This window comes from Peromyscus leucopus, chromosome 4 (genome assembly GCF_004664715.2).
Source record: "Peromyscus leucopus breed LL Stock chromosome 4, UCI_PerLeu_2.1, whole genome shotgun sequence".
Taxonomy (NCBI): domain Eukaryota; kingdom Metazoa; phylum Chordata; class Mammalia; order Rodentia; family Cricetidae; genus Peromyscus; species Peromyscus leucopus.
Window position 1 is genome coordinate 113175682 of NC_051066.1, and position 17923 is coordinate 113193604.

Sequence of the window (17923 nt, forward strand, 5' to 3'; positions counted from 1 at the left end):
GCAAAGCCTCCTAACACTTGTCAGACCAGTGCTACAACCTCACAGCATCTTTAAAACATGTAGAGGATTGCTGTTTTAAGAATTGCTATACTTTTCAAACACTGTCAGCACTTTGGCAGGTAATAGGGACTACTGAGACTGCTAAGGGTGATCTTAAGACAGGCCAGTGCCAGGCCCAAGTGATATCCACATAACCAAAGAGCTTTGAAGACACGGTAAGGCAGATTTATGAAAGCAAAGGGAAGAAGAGAGATAGGTGGGAATAAAATATTCTGCAAGTTTCAAAAAAATAGCCATTCCTTATCCTGTAACAAACCTCAGAGGTAATAAGTAAAGCAAGCTTCACTTTTGCCAAGTTAACTCCTACCCACAGTCACTAATGACTAAGACTACAGGCTTTACCAAAAGCCAAAGTAAAGACATGGACTTTCTCCAGCCTACTGAAACAGAACACTGCAGTGTCTTGGCAGGGCCTGCTTAGACTTTCACAAGGAGGCTTTCACAGTGAAAGGTGGGATGATACACAGTCAAGATTTTGCAGTCATGTCAAGTCTCTATTAGCCGAAGGGGAAATGTCTCTCTGTGTGCATAACTAAAGTCAAGAGTACAGATAGCCCTAATCTCAGGTAATCAATCAATCATGAGGCAAAGGACAGGAGCCTGGGGTGATACTTCTGGAGACTGTATGCTCTTAGACTTGTCACAGGCACATCAGGAAGTAATCCTTAAGACTGATGGAGTTCCTGGACAGAATGGACAGCAGTCTTGCCTAAGTCATAGGGCACAGAGGAGTTATTTGCTCTTCCTTGTGTCATGAGCACAAAATGCCTACAGGATTCCTTGACTGTGATGGTTTCTGACAGCACAGGGCTCCAGTGGGATAACCTGGGGAATTAATTATTTACTGGCCGATGTACCCAGTTTTTGAAGAGCAGAACCAATTTTCATTTGTCATGTTCTACCTTGTCTAATCCTTGATGCACAAAATGTCAGCCAAAACTGTAAAATTCCAAAACTGTAAAAGTCCAAAATGCTCACTTTTTTTTAAGCCAAAATAGTTGCGGTAGTTTGAATGAGAAGTGTTCTCCACAGGCTCAAGCATTTGAACACTTGGTCTTCAGTGGCTGGCAATGTTTGGGGAGTTGGGGAAGCCTTGATAGGAGGAAGAACATCACTGAGGGTAGTCTAGAAAGTTCATCAACTCATTGTTGTGTGATATTTTGTTTGTGTTCTGACAAGTAAAGTTTGCCTGGAGATCAGAGGGCAGAGATAGCCACTAATTAACTATAGAGGCCAGGCAGTGGTGACATACACCTTTAATCCTAGCACTTTCGAGGAGGAAGCAGGAAGATCAGGAGTTCAAGGCCTCCCTGGGCTACATGAGATTGAACCACTCTAAAAGAGAAACAGAGCCAGGTGCTGGTTGGTACACACCTTTAATCCCAGAACTAGGGAGGTGGAGACAGGAATATAAGGTGGGTGGAAACAGGATCTAGCTCCCATGCAGTCTGAAGATTCATAGATGTAAGAAGTTTCTAGTGATTGCTGCTCTGCTTCTCTGATCTTTCAGTTTTCACCCTTGATATCTGACTCCAGGTGTTTATTGTTAAGACTAATTAGGATCATGCTTCGACTCACCCCACTTCCAGTTCACTCTCTTTCTTGATCATGTGATTTTATAGCTGTGGTTTTTTAGCATCCTGCTGTCTTGACTCTACCACCATGACAAACTCCCCTTCTGGAACCCTAAGCCAAAATAAATTCTTCCTTCTATAAGTGGCATTTGTCATGGCATTTTATCAAAGCAACCAAAAGGTAACTAATACAGAAATTGATATTAAGAGATATAAGTAGTCACTATGCTAAGGACCTCCTTAGCACACTGAAACTAAGATATTATCTGGCATTTCTAGAAATCAGGAGCAATAGGTAACAGCTAGATCTCCCAAAGATCCCAATTTCAACTGACAACATCTTGACTGTCCTCCTACCTCCGACTTTACACAGACAAGTAGCTTCAAACAACCTGATGTTATAAAGCTACATCTCTATGTCTGTGTCTGTATACTCACTTTCTTTAGACCATCTCTGACTATAAAACAAGCTGTAAGCAGGTAAAGGTTTAGATTCTGTGGTCTTAAAAAAAAAAAAAAAAAAAAAAAACAGAATGATATTCTAAAAGTAGGAGAGCTTCCAGGAACACTAGTGCCATCTTGAGGCAGGTTAGAATAGGGACAATCTCAGTGACCCTAGACAATTATTTTTTTTTCATAATTTCCTCCCTACTCCTAACTCCTTTCATGTTCCCATCAACCACTCCATTTTTCTTTCATTATTATTTTTACATGCTAATATGTTCCTAAAATTGTATTTCCATGAATTGTAACACATTAATGTAATAAATAAATAAATATATTAAATACAACAGCTGACTCCATTTAATGTTGAGTGTATGGCTATATTTTAGGGATGACCACTCAGTATTGGATAACCAGTTAGGGGGCTCATCCATGGGAAGGATTAATTCTCCCTCTCTCAGCACTCAGTAATTGCCTAGAGCTCTTCATTTAGGGGTGGGGCCCCCTGAGATTTCTTCCAACTACATTGGCATGTCAACTAGTATACGTAATACACTGTTCAGGTCTTGTTTAGGCAGTCATATTATTGAGATGGGTATGACTCCCATGTTGTATCTAGAAGGCGCAATCTCAGAACCTATTTCCTGGTTCTGAAATATTTCTGCCCCCATTGATTCAATGTTCCCTGTGCCTTCAGTATGTTAGGATTCTGTATATGTGCAGCTCAGGGTCCTGTGTCTTATGTCTTACATCATCAGTGGGTGTGGCGTTGGTGACTATGTACCCACCGTGTGGTCACTCAATCCCGCCTTAAAAAGCTAGATGCAGACCCCCACATTCTCTGTGTTCTCTCTCTGCTCCCGCCATCTTCCTTTCTGTCCAGGCCTGGCTCTCCTCCCTCCTACCCTCTCTTTCTTTCTAATAAAACTCTTTATCACTTTGGTAGACGTGGCTGTGGCCTGTGACTTTTCCAGTGGTAACCAGCGCTGCCACCAGTGCCATTTATCATAACCGTCACAGTGTGGAGTTGTATTGTTTATTTATGAATTGGGGCTGGGTGCCTCATGGTCAGTTGTTTTCTGCACTTTGATCAGTTGTGACTTTCTGCAATGGTCTCTGTCTGGGGCAAGGAGGAGCTTCTTGTACGAGAGGTGAGAGCTCCATTTATCTGTGTCTATGTAAGGGTTAATATTTAGAACACAGTTAAGAATGACACTGGTGTAAGGAAGCGGCAGTAGTATGTTCTCCTCTAAGATCCATAACTTCACTAGCCACAAAAAGAGTGGTGGGTTTCCAGCACCAGACATGATTTCCCTCCTGCAGAGTGGACCTCGAGTCAATTAGAATGTGTCAAGTCTGAGAGACTTTGGAGCACTCAGTCCTAAGGGAATAGATTCATGAAAGCTGTTCCCTCAAGGCTTGGGGATCTACGTGGAAGAAGAAATGCAAAGATTGTAAGAGCCACAGCTGATGGATGACTCCAGGGAAACTGTCTTTCAGACACAACAGGAATTATGCACATATGAACTCACAGAGACTGTGGCAGCATGCAGAAGGCCTACACGGGTTCAAGACAGATGAGGTTCCAGCACGGAAAAGAGGAAGTGGACATGAGGTCACCTGCAATTAATAGTCACTGTCCAAGAGGGAAAAAAAGGTCAGTTTTCTCCAATGGTGTGTCACTAGGTATATCAACCACACTCCAGAAAAAGGTCCCATGCTTAGAAGTAGTTGGCCAACACAAAAGGAACCCAATGGTATTTTTGTGGACTTTTTGTTTCATTTTGCTTTGTCTTGGAATTTTTGTATGTGTGTCTTAATGGTCTTTTACTTGTTTTTACTTTTATTTTCGTGGTGCTTTTTAAAAAATGCTTTTCTTTTTATTTCTTGCTTCTGTTTCTTTTTTATTTTTATTTTGAAAGAAAGAGAGAGAAACATAAGTTGGGCAGGCAGAGAGGTGGAGAGAATCCAGTAGAAGTCTGGGGGGGGGCATGATCAAAATATATTGTATGAAAAAATTTTTAAATTAAAAAAAAGCCAGAAACCTAGATGGAACTACAAAGAGATGCCCCAACTGTTTTAATGTGTCAGAAATTACTTCTTTGGAAGAAGAGGCTACCAAGATAACTCTGGAGCAGCCATTGGGGGTTTAGTCTCCATCTGCTTAGGTCAAGCTATCATAGAAGTCAATACTGCTGCATGGCAGAGGAATAGATAACTCGATACCAGGCTACTCCCCTGGACAAGCCTCAGGTTGTCACAAAAAGTTATAATGTTTTAATATTGTCCCATTTGTACCCTTGGACCAGGGAGCTGAATATTCTTGTGAATATCTCTCAAAGTTATATTAGCAGCACTGACATAATAGATCAACACCTATCCATCTGAAGGAAGAATAGTATGCTGATGGCAGGATATGTCTCTAGAGAGTTTGGCTGAGTCACAGGCACCATCACTTGAGACATCTGCCAAAGGGCTGAAATAATCCCCCCGACTGGAATGTTTACCCTGTAATGCCTTTATGCCATTACACACCTAAGCAAACATATGAACGGAAAAGGGGCTGATGAGCACTTCTCTAGGAAATCTATATTCTGCAGCTGCTAGAGACTGCTAATCATCTAGAAAAGGTGATAGCAATATGCTGTAGATAGACATCCATCCACAAAAGGACCACAGTTCAATCTATGAGTGAAATAAAAAGGCTAACAGCTGAAAGTTGAGGCATTGAGAACCCTTTAGCTCCATCCCTGTTTTCTTTCATTGAGGCACTGGAAAGTCCGAGGGATATCCCACAAGAAGAATCTGTTATAAAGGGGGACTGGTGGCTAAAGGAGGAAAACTGATTCTACTAAAATCAGGACAAAGGAAAGCAATCCATACCCCACACAACTCTTTCTGCATGAGTCATAATGTTACTAGGACTGTGGCTCCTTGTCTTTTTACAACCATCAAACAGGTGTGTCAGGCATGTCTCCTTTATGAGGTTAACAGCTAGAGCCAAGAATACAATCGCTGAAGTCCCGTTCAAACAATTCTTAGTGTTTATTCACACCTCTAGTGGATAGACTGAAGCCTTTCCCACTTCCCCTGAGCTGAGGTAGTTAAACTCCTCATATAAATTACTCCCTGGTGTGGTGAGAATGGACCATCTTTTACCTCTCAGTTTACTCAAAAGACTGTGAATGCCATGGGCAAAGGTATTATCTACACTCTGCCTGGAGATCTCAGTCCTCTGAAAAGACAGAAAGGGTCAATCAGACTTTAAAAAGTACATGGCTATGTAGTCTAGGAAACCTTGGGGAAATGGCTCTTCCTGTTACCAGGTGCTTGGGTGAGGAGTTGCCATCTAAGGGTACTACCAAGTTTGTTCTGTGGGACAGACAAAGAATTGTACGTCCTGGCAGATCAAGAGGGCCACAGATGTGAGGAAGCAGCCACCACCCAAGAGTAACAGATATTCTGGGGCTGCCACCAGAGTGAAAGTAACAGTTACAGATTAACACAGGAATGGAGAAGCACCAGCCACAAAGATAAAAAATAATGCAAGTAACAAAAACTACGAACTTTGTTATAACAGATAAACAGTTTCCATCAATGGAATGAGATTGGTGCCAGAGTTGAGACCCTAGGGACATGACACCCTAGGGACTTTGGGTCAGACAATTTATAAGCTAGCAAGGGCCCTCTCACTTCCAGGCTTTCTTTCCTCCTCTCCCTGATTCAACCTGCCCACAGTATTCTCTCTGCCAGCTTTTAGCAGTTTGTAATGCTTGCAATGTTCTCTGGAGACTGGGGAGTGGGTAAGTGAGGGACAACCAGTGGGTTAAGGAGCAGCCCTTCTTAAAGGGCCAGTCCCTGTTTTCTTAATTGGTTCAAGTTCCCCAGACCTTCCTTCATCCCAAGTGCCAATAGTTCTGAAGAAGATCGCAAACACTCTTGTCTTAGTTAGGGTTTCTATTGCTGTGAAGAGACACCATGACCATGGCACCTCTTATAAAGGAAAACATTTCATTGAGTGGCTCATTTACAGTTCAGAGGGTCAGTCCTTTATCATCATGGTGGGGAGCATGACGGCGCTGGAGCTGAGAGAGCTATATCTTGCAGGCAACAGGAAGTGGTTTCAGTATAACACTGAGGGAAGCTTGAGCAAAAGAGACCTCAAAGCCTGCCCCTACAGTGACACACTTCCTCCAATAATACTACAAAGACTCCAACAAAGCTACAACTCCTAATAATGCCACTCCCTTTAGGGGCTATTTTCTTTTAAACCATCACAACTCTATAGGCTAAAGTGAAGATAAACTATTGAATATTGCATAGGAGATTGCATCTTTATAGGTTACTAGCTACCCATGTGCCCATCATTGACTTTGGTAAGTTCCAAAAAAGCCATCCAGGGGTACAGGACCTAAGCAATTCTGGCTCCAGATCCTAACTTACTATCTTTGAAGGACAAATCAGGGGAACAAGTCTCAATAATAACCCAGAAAGAGGGCCTAGGGAAATGACTTAGTGGTTAAGAACACTTGCTGCTCTTGCAGAGGACTTAAGTTCAGGTCCCAGCACCCATATGGAGTCTCACAATTACCTTAAACTCCAGTTTTAGGGAACACGACACCCTCTTCTGGCTGCTGCAGGTACCAGACATGTACATGGTATACATACATACAAGCAGGCAAATAGACACATAAAATAAAAAAAAAATGAAATAAATTAAAAAAAAAACTGGAAAGAAAGATTTCTATTGAAAAATTAACAACTAAATAGAAGGGATAATACACTGGTATGCTGTGTTATTTGATACTATCCTTGGGGAGAGATGAACAAATATCAGCTCACTCCAGATATGGGGCTGACAATAAACCAAAATAATAATACCACCAAGTCCAACTTGTTGAACTAATGAGTTTATTGGGGTTACTTTTAGAAATATGGATAAGGGGTTAATTAGAGGAACATGGGTGACACAAAGGCAGCTATATCAACGGAAGCCTAAACCAGAATGGGGGAGGACACAAAGAAACTGGAATCCTGAAGCTTTCTATCCAATATGTATTCAGGTCAAAATGCAGGCTGAAAATCCTCCTTTCCTTAGCAATCCTTACTACTTATATAACCATGGGGAGGAGAAGATCTCTTGAATCTGGGAAGTTTCAGGGACTTCCTGAAACTTGTGAATTGTTTATTTCCTGAGTCTGAATGAATTTCCTCTAGGATGGGGTGTTTCAATGCAGTGGAAATTGCTGCACAACCCCTGGCCACTCCACCATAGCCTTAAAATTTACAAGGATGGATAATTGGATTTGCATCTCTTGGGTCAAGCCTGCCTCTCTAGGAGCTCCTGTGTCAGAAAAGTCCAGTATAGAAAAAAAAAAAGTACTATGAAGCAGTTCCAAATTTCCAAAATTCCTCTTCTGAAGATACCCTAACCAAACAGATGAGGAATGATTGATCAGACACTTAGAGACAATTTTGATTCTGGGTCATACTTCTCTGAGAATATTTCTTATACTAGATAAGAGCTTGATTACTTATTTTAGGGTGAATTCACTCTTACACATCCAAGAGCTAACCTTAGCTGAACTTTCCTTCTGCTTTTCAACATCCCTAAAAAAAAAAAAATCTTTCTCTTGACTCTTTTATTATTTAACACAGTATTACTGTTCTCCCTCATGTTGCAAATGTTTAAAAAAAAACAAACCCAATGCTTATGGCCTAGTGAAGTCAAACCATTTCTCTTTTAAATCTCACCCATCCTTGCTGCCTGTATTTCTCCACTTGAGGCTGAGGTTATATACAACCACCACTAGCTCAAGAGTGGTCTTTAGGAAACACTTACTTCAAAGCAAACCTGCAGGGCCAGTCTCCCCAGTCCTCTTCTGAATGGTGACTATTGGTCCAGTAATAAAAGCTTCAGTGTATACATAAAGGACGGGGGTGCTAGACCATGAGTGGGAAACTTAAATGCTTATTTTTGTGTATTTCCTGTGGAACATTCTAAAGCTACTTATTTATTAAGGTGTGACTAATCTTAAAGATATCCATAAGAATTCTATTCAAAACTACCTTTATGCCTTGTTTCCTTTCACACCTACCTCCTCTAACTACTCTTTGGAATGAGATCTAGTTTTTACTCTTGCTAGGCAACACCCACCTCCAGGTGAACTCAAGCCCCTTACCTACAAAAATCCACTAAGGGGAGTTGCTCTCCCCTTACTCACTCCAGTTTTGTATCTTTGTAGCCCTTGTGAGATCCACAAAAAATTTTAAAATCCACATTTTTGTATTTGCAAAGACTAGGTAACGAACCTAACCATCAAACCAAAAGATTTCCCTCTTTGAGAGAGGCCCATTTGGTGATTCAGAGATTAACTTTACAAGGTAAGCCTTGGGATTACAACCCTGTCATCTACTGAGATCCAGATTTAGGAATTTATCAGGGTTCCTGGCTTTATGCTGACCTCAGCCTTCTGCTCTTTATTTTTCTTATCTATAAGCAAAACTACCAGATTCTCAAGGACCCTGTTGGATTTGGGGGTGAAAGGCCTATCTAATAGTACCTTCTTTCTGGAAAGGAGCTTGATCTTTCTGATATGGGATACTAGGCATCTTCACCGTCAGGGAGAATGCTGCCTTATTTTTTCCTATATATAAAAATGTGTTTTGTGACTTGCAAGTAAGCATCTGATGGTGCCACTTGGTAAAGCCATGAGTGGATCATTTGGGTCTGGTAGTCTAGCCTGGGAGGAGGCTCACTGGGAATCTAATAGCAGCTATCAACAGAGACCACTGAGGCTGTTAGGGAAATAGCTCGGGGTCTTGCCAACTCCAAGATCAGCCATGTCATTTCAGCTGAACTGGCCAAATCAATTCCAGTGAGGAACTTCAAAACAGAAGGGCCAGTAGGGCGGTGGTGGCACACACTTTAATCCCAGCACTTGGGAGATAGAGGCAGGCAGATCCCAGTGAATTTGATGCCAGCCTGGCCTACAAAGTGAGTTCAGGACAGCCAGGGCTACACAGAGAAACCCTGTCTTGAAAAAATAAATAAATGAATAAATAAATAAATAAATAAATAAACCCCCTCCCAACAGACAAACAAAAAAACAAACAAAACAAAAGGGCCTTAGACTTATTTATTAATTGGCAAGGGGGAGCCTGCATATAATTTAAAGAAAAATGCTATTTTTATGTTGGAATTGGGAGAAGTCCAACAAAATGTCCAAAATACCCTTCAGAGAGCTAATAAGACACCAACCTTGGGTAACACCATCTGGACACTATGTTGGAAAACATGGATCTTGTTTTTCTGTTGTACTTTTTTCTCTGTTGATACTTTTCTGTTCTTAGTTCCTCTTGACTTCAGCCTCCCTCATCTCAATAAGCATATAAAGTTCATTTCTTCCAGGATTCAACAACTCCAAATGGAATTGCCACAAAGCTTCAGGTCAGTTCCATAAAGAGACCCAGAGATCTGGAGGACTCAACTCGATCAACCGGATCAGCTGCCTGATCAGCTTAGCCCCTTCCAAGGGAATTAAAGGCGTTGGTGCACGCCTTTAATCCCAGCACTCTGGAGGCAGAGCCAGGCGGATAGCTATGAGTTTAAGGCCAGCCTGGTCTACAGAGTGAGATTCAGGACAGGCACCAAACCAAAAGAAAAAAAAAGGCATCTAACTCTTCCCTACATCGAATTTTTGAAAAACTACTTCCTTGTAAGAAGTCCAACTTGAGCCAGCATTTGGCAAAAGGACAGTGAGGGCAAGTCTGTTCTTGAAAAAACCTGTTAGGCACAACGGGGCATATACACACTTAAAATTATGGAATGAATGGCCTGCATACACGCACATTCTCTAGTTACAATAACAGCCCACATGTTAATCAAGGGAAGGACCCACCCAGTTTTCACCTCTGGAAATCAGCATCTCTCCCTGTCTAAAGCCATGTGAAAGAATCTCCAAAAGAATGCAAGCTCTGGAGGCAGCTTGCCCCATCATTCTTTTCCCTCCCAGTATGCCTCCTTTTCCTGTTTCTTTCTCTTTTAGACAAACCCTTTTCACTAGCAGCTGATTGTTCATATTTTCTCAAATCTTTGATAAAGTTACCTAGAACCTGTAACTCCAGGTGATCATGAGATCTCTACAGTACTAATCTTTTGCTTCTTTTTTTGCCATCACACATTTATGGAAGTCAGAGGACAATGTATAGAAATCTGTTCTTCCCTTCCACAATGTGAGATCCAGGAAAACCCAGGTTACCAGGCATGGCAGCAAGTGCCTGTACTGCTAAGCTATTTCGCAGGTGTTTCCGGTCAAAGAGGGTGTTATTTGTCTTTAGCCAAAAGTTTAAGATAGGAAAAGAGACTGTATTAGCTAGGGTTTCTATTGCTGTGATGAAACACCATGACCAAAATTAACTTGAGGATTTATTTGGCTTACATTTCATGATCACAATCCATCATTGAGGGCAGGAACTCAAGGCAGGTTCAGAACTTGGAGCCAGAAACTCCAGTGGAGGAATGCTGCTTACCAGCTTGCTCTTCATGGCTTGCTTTCTTATACCATCCAGGACCACCTGCCTAGGGATAGCACCTCCCACAATGGGCTGGGCCCCCCCTGCCATAACAATCACTAATCAAAAAAATGTACCACAGGCTTACCTATAGGCAATGTTATGGTATGGAGTCATTTTCTCAATTGAGGTTCCCTTCTCTCAGATGACTCCAGCTTATGTCAAGCTGACAAAAAGCTAGCAAGCCCAGAGGCAGACATGGCATGAAAACAGATGTAAGGATTCTTCCTCTTATTCCTGTCAGCCTATTAAACATCTATAGGCCAATTCAAGAGGTAGTTTTCTTCAGCAAAACCTTCAAGGCCTTGAATAGGAATCTAGACAACTGTGATTGCAACCCACACAACAGTCTTCTGCAACAAAGCAAGCAGGGATAAACAATGTGTGTGCCACACGTGCAGCCTCATAGAAAATGACTCAATTCTAACTTAACTAAGAACATGTGAAGCTAGAGAGCTTATTTAGGTTTTCCTTGGTAACGCATCCTCTTCTGCTCAGCTCATTGGAACACTCATCATATCTTATGAAATGAAATGTTTTCTGGTTCTAGAATTGAAAAGTCCAGTTAAGACCCTTCAATAAAATTATCACAATTTTTTCCTTTGATGGAGTGTAGAACGTTTAAGTGGCATTTATTTCATCCAGCAGAGGAAAGCAAGAAAAGAGTTGAACTTCAACTTAGACAACAATCAAATGAATCTTACAAGTATAATGTCAAGGAAAGACGCACAACCAAAGGTAAAAACTAAAAACAGATAAAATGTACCCATGGTCTTCATTTAGATGATGGCCACTCTAGAGGTGGATCACAGAAAAGCCTTCTGAGGTGCTGGCTAGGTTCTGTTTCTTCATCTAGGCTTACAGAGTATGTAACCTTTGTGATAAGTTATGAAAAGGGAAAAAACAAACAAAGATAAAAAAAGCCCCAAACCAAACTTTTCTCCTACTGTCCCTGAAAAGGTGCTACACAACCCAACTTCCTGGAACTCATCTTCCTCTGCCTTGGTCTCCCGTGCTAGAATTGCCAGTGTAGGATGCCACTTAGCTTGGCTTGCTAAATTCTCCCTACATTTCTGACAGTAAAATTTCAGGTTTCACATACCCAGAACCTCTCCATTTCTTTACAAACACCAACTGAGTATTTACAAAGTACCAACAGTGTAATTGTGATTCTAACTGCACAGAGTCAGCACAGCCCTCACAGGATCCCATATAAGGCCTCCGAGACTACCCCTCACTTAAGTCCAAGTTGACACATGTACTTTTGAACCAACTGGCTATAGATGAGAGGTTCCCATGATCACTTCCTCAGGTTCTCTGATTTGTTAAAATGGTGCACATGGCCCAGCAATCATAGACTTTTAAATTTATGATGAAGGGTATTACTAAGGATAGATAGGAATAGATGGGTAAAGAGACACACAGAACAAGGTTCAGGAAGAGTATGGAGTTTCCATGCCTTTCTAGGTATAGCACCTCCCAGCATGTCCATATGTTCCCCAACCCCCAAACTCTGAACCCCATCATTTTGGGTTTTTATTAAGTTTCTATTTTGTTGGAAAGATTGGTTTCGGTCATCAGGAAGTGGGATTAACCTCTACCTCTCTCTGGAGGTCATGAAGTAGAGCCAAAAGTTGTGCCTAATCACATGATTGGTTCCTCAGGCAATCTCCACCCTGCTGCCCTGAAACCATCCAGGCATCAGTCATCTCTTTAGCAGGCAAGAAGAAACTCTTCCTTATTCCAAAGATTTCAAAGGGCTTAGAAATTCTTGTGTTAGGAACCTGGGAACAAAACCAAATCCTGTAACAAAAGATTCTCTTTTCAGCCTCTCCCTCCCCCCACCCACTTCACCAGGAAATGACAAAAGCTTTAGAAGCCAATTCTTGAACTTCAGGCAGTGACCAAATATGTATTTCTTACTATATTAAGGTCATTTATCAGTTCTCTTGTGGTACATGTACTTCTGTGTCTATATGACATGCATAGGTAAAATTTACCTAGTAAAGAATTTCTGCCATTTTCATTATTTTTTAACTTAACTTATTCTGTGTATTGTGTGTGTATGTTCACGAATGTGTACACATGCCAAGCCACATATAGAGATCTGAAGACAATCAATCTATGGGAGTAGTTCTTTCCTTCCATCATGGGTTCTGAAAATCCAAGTCAGGTCATCAGGCTCGGATGACAAGCATTTTTACCCAGAAAGTCATCTCACCTGCCCCCTCCCTGTCTAAATTTTTTAAGAATGACTAAATTTCTGAAGAGCTTTAAAGTTTCTATTCAGATAAATATCTGAAGAAGTGACTTGCTTTTGAATATTTAACCTGGCTTTGATCTATCACGTCACAGCTTCTAGTCAGTTTTTAAAGGCTAAAACCAAAAGAAAAATTCTCAGGAATAGGCTGAGGAAAAAAGCTGCATGTGTTTCTTGTAAGAGGGCTATGGCCTTCTGGCTCCCATTTTCTTTTCTCGAAGCTGTTATGATCCTTGAGTAAAAGGCCAGTTAAATCATCAGGAGACTCAAGAGATCCTTTTCTTTTCCTTCAGAGAAAAAGCAGCGAGGACACAGAAGGACCCATGTTTCAGGATAACAAAATAAAAAGAGCTCAGGAGATGTCAGGGGATTGGTAACAGGCTACCAGAACAATAGGTCTATCAGAGGGTTGGCCAAAGCCTCCTGAACCACCCATTGCTAATTCATCCATGCAGATGCATTACTATAATGGGAAAAATAAAAAGGAGCCAGCTGTGAACTACTTGGGGGAAATGAATCAGCCCTGAAAATAATTAGCTCACACACAAGATACCATTTCTAGATGCTCCCAAAGCTCGTTATTAGGTCCCAGGTTCCACCTCTCCCCAAACCACCACTATCCAAATCAGTTTGTTGTTGTTGTTGTTGTTTTCTTTTTTCTTTTCCTTATTGCAGTGTCCTGGTTGAAGCTCTGAGCCTGACCCCCAAGGGGCAGGCAATCTGCTTGGAAATCTGGCTTGCTGTGGGAAGAAACCTATTAAATGAGCCTTTCCAGCATGTACCCTTTGTTGTTCATTTGTTTCTGTTTAACTTCTTTCTCCCAGTCCACGTTTCATTCTCTTTTGTTAGCAGTAACCCCCACCTCCCTGTTTGAATTTGCAATCTCCTATCCATGCTGCCCAAGTAGAGAGAGCACTGAAACTGGAAATTTTCTCTTAAATGTAATGCCAAGGCTATCAGACTGCTTGCAATGTCTATTTATCTCACTTACTGAGAATTTTTGTGTCTCACTGTGGAGGTTTAAATGCGTTTGCTATAGAATGCAGTTTTAGCTCCCCCTGGACTTGGAATGTGATGTGCAATGTGTATGCTGAATTACAAACGACAATCCAAAATTTTCACTTCCAAAGCATACCTGGGACTGTGGAGCTGTAATCAACAATTCTTCCTCAAGAGTAGAGATGAATTTGTTTGACTGCTGGAGGGATCTGGGTTAAATTTAAACAATATTCTGAAGGTATAATGAGGTATCCCAGAGGACTATAGGGGAGAAATAGGAAAACTGGTGGTTTAGATACTAGTATAATGACAATCATATTGTAGCAGAACATTGTACCATCGTTCAAACAATAAAGTCATATGGACACTGAAAGCTAGTTGGGACCAAAATGGCCAATGGAAGTGACCTCTAACTGACCTTTGCTTCATTATAATGGCATCTCTCTCTCTATAGCTTTAGACTTGGCAAATGGCCTTTTCTCTTCATTCATCTGATGTCAGGCCACTTTCAAAAATCTTATCTAAAGACAGAAATGTGGTGCAAATCTTACTTCCACTCTTGAAATCCTCACATCTTGCATTCCATCCCCACTCCCACCATAACTCCTGAACAACCCTTTCCTCCATTACAGTTTTCTCATAAAACAAGATATCCAAAATCTCAGCTATGCCTTTCTTTCTTTCTTTTTTTTTTTTAAATGTATGCCTGCGAGTGTTTTGCCTGCATGTATGTCTGGGCAATACTTGCATGCCTGGTGCCTGAGGAGGCCAGAAGACGGTGTCAGAACCCCTGGAACTATAGTTAATACTGGGAGTTGTGAGTTACCATGTGGGTGCTGTGGATTGAACCCAGGCCATCAGGAGACGCAGCCAGTGCTCTTAACAGTTGAGCCATCTCTTCAGGTCCCAGCTCTGCCTTTCTTGAGGAGCCCATACTCACTCATGAGTGTGCACTTTGCCCTTGAACAAATTCCCTCCCAGTTCCTTACTCTGCTCCATTTCTGAATTCTGGTGATGACAAGAATCAGGAAATTGTGGGCCAAGATCTCAGTCTCCTCTATCTGAAACCTCTTCAACCTTCACCCACTGGTAAAAGTCACAAAAGTTAAACATGGATGTTTTCATCCAAAAGGCTGACCTAGAGATAAGAACCAGCATTTAGAGTTCAAACTTAGAAATAAATTTCTAGCTGCCTACAGACCTCTTTCCTTTACACATCACATGATATAGACAAAGAGATAGATGGGGAATGAAATGGAACATATTAGAAAGGAAATGATATAGGAATATTGGGGTGTCTTTGAGACAGCAAAACCTTCCTCGGGGAGCTGGGGTCCTGGAAAACTTGACAGCATCAAAACCACCCAAGGCAATGGCTTTCGGGTTCTTGACTTTTAAATGTGAAGAATTAAGATTTACAGAGCGCAGAGGGTGAGTTTTAGAAAAGTTTATTATATGTTAATAGGTAGGAGCTTAAAAGGAAGGAAGGAAGCGAAGAGGACAGCAGAGTTCCAGTATAAAAGAGAGGGGGTCTCAGCAAATAGGGTACTATCAAGCTGCTAGTCTGGGGTTTTTTAAAGGACTTACGGCAGCAGCTGGGGTGAGGTATGGTCCACCCAGTTGGCCTAAAGGTGTCCAGGTGTCTCCTCTCAGTGTCAGTCACTGGTCATAGTAGCCTTACTTAAGAGTTAAGAAAGAAATGGACAACAGAACTCTTTCCTGGCATTGCAGCCACCAGCAAGGACTTTTTTGGAAACCTGCTTTGGGTCCCTTCCTGACCTGGCCAGTATTTAAGTCCTGTTCTCATCAGAAGCAGAGTAGAATCCCACTGGATTTGGAAGAAAAGAAAAGAGAAAAGATATATGTCATGGCATGAATTCCTTCAGTGCTGGGATCAAACCCAGAGCTTTTCTACTACTGAGCTACTCCCTCAGCTCTTTATGGCAAACTTCTGGTACGCCAATATTGATGTGTCCAAAACCAGTGATCAGAGGCCAGCTTTAGGAGCGAGAGAGCTGGCTCAGAGATATACAAGAATACATACAGTTCTTGAAGAGTTTGATTCCCAGCATCCACATCAGGCAGCTCACAACTGCCTGCAACTCCAGCATCAGGGCATCCAACACTTTTGGACTACACAGGCACCTGCACTCCAGTGCATGCATTAGTTGTACCCCTCCCCCGACAAACACATAGTTAAAAATAATTTTTTTGAATAAATCTTTTCAAAAAGGAAAGAAACTGTTTTCATGAGTACATTTGATATACTTCTCTCAAATGATTGGAAATTTTAGATAATGGTCTGGATGGAGCCTAACTGTCTGTGGGGGCCCACAGAGGCTCCCTAGTAAGGCCTTACTCAAAGTCAGAAAATCTGAACTTGCTTTACCCAGCAGAGCTGTATAATAGGATGATTTGGCCAAGGGTGTGGTTACCAGGTGTTTTGAAGGGTCTACACTTTGATGTACAGTGTGCTTTGATCTTGAAAGGGGGAGGTCTTTTGCCTCTCCCCTTGGTAGTGTATAAAAAGCCAATTAGAATAAATCTTGAGGCAACTGGGTATTGACCTAGGGTCCTCCCGAAGCTATCCCGTGTCTCTGTCTTTCTCTCTCTGCCCATATTTCTATCTAATACTTCCTCACTCCTCTCTCCTTCCACCAAGAACCCTTTGACAGGTCAGAGCTGGACTCCCACAACTGCCTGCCACTGAAAGTCCTCTGTACACAACAATAACAATAATAATAGATATGTCATGCTTGTAAGCCCATTAAGTTCAAAGCCAGTCTGGCTACATAGCAAAATAAGGGAGGAGGATATAAGGAGGTTTTCCAAAGCAAGAACTCATGTGTTAATTTACTTGAACTTTCAAGACTGTGAGCTTCAAGCTTAGGTGCACAGAGCATGGTGCACAGAGAAGATGTGGTAATTAAATCAAATTTCATACCACTACTGAGCTTGTGACTCTAGGAACTTAGTCTCAACACACATGAGATATTTGGGGGAAAACCTCACGTACAAAGCATGACAGCTGGGATTGTGCTTTGTTTTCCTTTTTGGTTATAGTTCCTAAATTTTCTATATTTGCAGCACCATAATGCTTACAATAATTATGAAAATTACATTTTTCTTTATAAAAAAAAAAAAAAAACTATCCATTTCTGGTCAGCTCCATGAGGCAAGGGACTATGAACAAATATTGTGTTTCTTTCTGTTTTTTTTTTTTTTTCCCCTCTAGGACTATTAACTATAGTGCTTGGCAAGCAAAGAGCTCAATTAATTTTTTTTAAAATGAAATCACGATACTTCAAGAAAAAAGCTATAGGAAAAATTAGAATGGTCATTATCACTATTTCCTCTGTGCATATCCTTAACAAATTATCAAACTCCCAAGTCATAGTCTAGCACAGATAATAGTATTCCCTGGTTCTCAGCACACCAGTGTACTTATCTCCTCTTGAACAAAAGGCTTGATCTACATACAGGAGCAGTCTTCAAGGGTTATATAGTATTTATTTACAATGCAAAACACAGGGTGATGATGGGCTAGCAGCATCCAGATTTGAAATTTGTAGATAAGTGGCAAAAAGTTGATAAGGATTATGGGATACAGTTATTGCCAAATATAAACATTTAACAACATAAAAAAAATGAAGGCAACAGATATTCATTGCCTTTTTCTTCAGATTAAGGGAGAGACTTTCTTAGCTGGAATGATCTATTGGGCCTATTCCCCAGAAATTACCAGAAAGAAGACCTCACTGTGACACTTTAACATGCCCTTCTTTTAGATTTTATACACAAAACTCTTCAACAATAGCCTTCATGAATTATGTGATGTCAAACAATTTTTATTTAAGTTACAAGTCATTCAAAGAATGATTCAATAGTATAATATAAAATTTGACGGTTGGTATAGAAATACATTATACTGTATCCCACAATTCCGACTGCTTTACTGGAGGCCAGGCTGGTCCTAGGGACCCCAGGTAAGACACCCTCAATGCCTGCAAAC